Source organism: Hipposideros armiger, unplaced genomic scaffold (assembly GCF_001890085.2).
Source record: "Hipposideros armiger isolate ML-2016 unplaced genomic scaffold, ASM189008v1 scaffold_599, whole genome shotgun sequence".
Lineage (NCBI taxonomy): Eukaryota > Metazoa > Chordata > Mammalia > Chiroptera > Hipposideridae > Hipposideros > Hipposideros armiger.
The window spans coordinates 881,355-884,139 of NW_017731949.1; the positions used below are offsets into that span (position 1 = coordinate 881,355).

Below are 2,785 nucleotides of genomic sequence, written 5' to 3' on the forward strand. Positions count from 1 at the left end.
CATAATCAAGGTCACATATGACAATCCCACAGCTAACATGCTCAATGGTGAAAAACTGAAAGCTTGATCTCTAAGATCAAGAAGATAAGGGTGCTTACTCTTGCCACTTTTATTCAACATAGTACTGGAAGTCCTAGCCAGAGCAATTAGGCAGAAAAAGGAAAAAAAAAGGCATCCAAATCATAAAAAAAGATGTAGAACTGCTTCTATTTGCAGATTACATGATATTATATACAGAAAAACTCTGAAGACTCCACCAAAAAACCTGTTAGACCTAATAAATTCAGTAAAATTGCAGAATACAAAATCAATATACAAAAATAAGTTGCATTTCTATACACTTATAAGGAACTATCAGAAAGAGAAATTAAGAAAACAATCTCATTTACATCAAAAGAATAAAATACCTAGGAAAACATTTAACCAAGGAGATGAAATACCTGCACACTGAAAACTTTAAGACATTGAATGCAAGAAACTGGAGGAGACATAAATAATTACAAAGATATTCTGTGCTCATGGATTAAAATAATTAATATTGCTAAATATTATGAGATTAATACCAATCTCACTTATATGTGGAATCTAAAACTAAAACAACCCAATTCATAGGTACAGAGGCCAGATCAATGGTTGCCAGAGGCAGGGGGTAAATGGGTAAAGGTAATCAAAAGGTACAAACTTCCAGTTACAAAATAAATAAGTTCTGGGAATGTATTGTACAGCATGCATGCTGACTTAGTTAATAATACGATATTGTATATTTGAAAGTTGCTAAGAGAGTAACACACAAAAAATTTATAACTATGTGAGGTGATGGATATTAATTAAACTTATGGTAATAATTTCACAATATACAAGGTGTGATCAAAATATATGGTGAATGCTTAAATAAAAAAAATTATTACAGTAAAAGACACATTGCCATTAATCTCCCTCAAAATATTCCCCTTCGCTTCGAACACACTTATCCCATAGCCCTTGCCACTTTCCGAAGCAGTTCTGAATTCCTCTTTCATGAGTGTCTTTATTTGTGCTGTCGTGGCTGCCTCAATGTCCTGAATCGATTCATAATTATTTTGACTTTGGGAAAGAGCCAGAAGTCGCACAGTACCAGATCTGGTGAATAAGGTGGATGAGGACACACTCTAATGTTTTTATTTGACAGAAACTGCCATACCAGAAGTGATGTGTGACACAGAGCCTTTCCATTGTGATCACAAAATACAGTGAATGATGCTGCTGAGTGCCATCCAACAATAAGGCAGGGATCTTCAATATGGGAAGCAGCGTGATAAACCTTAGTAACAGTGTGTGACAAGTTTCAACTTGTTTGGTGCAGTCAGTTGGGTGTGAGCTACGGTTGAGAGAAGATGTGTTTTAAAGTGTGTCATATATCATCCTCCATCATGACAATACTCCATGACACACATCGCTTCTGATACTGCAATTTCTGTCAAATAAAAACATTACGGTGTGTCCTCAACCACCTTATTCACTGGATCTGGCACAGTGCGACTTCTGGCTGTTTCCCAAAGTCAAAATGATTCAGGATATCCAGGAAGCCATGACAGTGCAACTAAAAACACACACGAAAGAGAACTTCCAGAACTGCTTCAGAAATGGCAAGAATGGGGCCGGCCAAGTGGCACGTTGGTTAAGAGTTGGCTTGGGACGCCAGCTCTGAGCAGCGGGTCCCCAGTTCGGATCCCACATGCAGGCCAGTGATGCTGCGCCCTCTACAGCTAAGATAGTGAACAACAGCTCGACCTGGAGCTGGACTGCCGTGAGTCACCACCAGTGATGGTGTAGGCTGCAGTGGGGTTGGCCAGCAGCTGGCATGAATTTCGTAAGCCGCCATGAGCAGCCATCCAATGGCCGGCAAGCAACTGCCTCACCCGGGAAGAGCGCAATGATCATACCAACATGGGCCAGTGAAGTCACGTCCTCCACAACCAGACTAAAGAACAAAAATGACAACAACTTGTCTGTTCCCCTTCCCTGATTCCCCAACACTGTTCCCCTCCTCCAGTTCCCCAATAAAATCTTAAAAAAAAAGAAAGAAAGAAATGGCAAGAATGATGGGATAAGTCTGTTCAAAGCAAGGGGGGAGTATTTTTGAGGGGGGTAAATGGCAATGTATCTTTTACTGTAATAAATTTTTTAAACTTAAACATTTACTATATTGTTTGATCATACCTCATACATATATATCAAATCATTATGCTGTATACTTAAAGTAATACAATGCTATATGTTAATTGTATCTCAATAATAAAAAAAATTTACTCACAAGTTTTTAAGGTAATCATCCTAGCTTTCATTGTATATCATTAAATTTAGAGGTCCCAACAAACAAAACTATGGTGAATTTATGTAGATTAACTACTAAAAATATTTGTACGATTTTAAAGAGAAAAAAAAAACTACTTCGTATTACCTCCTATTAATTAATTAATTTATTTATTTATTTATTTATTGCCAAAGAAATAACATACTTTTTCTTAATTAATACATAAAGTTTGGGCTGGACAAGTGGCGCGATGGTTAAGAACTGGCTTGGGATGCCAAAGGGCCCTGGTTCGGATCCCACATAGGAAGGCCAGTGACACTGCCCTCCACAGCTAAGATGCTGAACAACAGCTCAACCTGGAGCTGGGCTGCCCGTGAGTCGCCGGCGACGGCTTAGGCTGCAGCCCCTGTGGCAGTGGGTTGCCATGGGCTACCGGGTGTAGCCAGCAGCTACCATGTGTAGCCAGCAGCCAGCGTGAGCGGCCAGCAGCCA

The 2,785-nt window shown here is 39.4% G+C and overlaps 1 protein-coding gene across 2 annotated transcripts in view; it reads right to left on the minus strand.

The window, feature by feature from the left end:
* ERCC6L2 (ERCC excision repair 6 like 2) overlaps nucleotides 1-2,785 on the minus strand; it is a 119,974-nt gene that overhangs the window by 73,894 nt on the left and 43,295 nt on the right. The window lies entirely within an intron of this gene.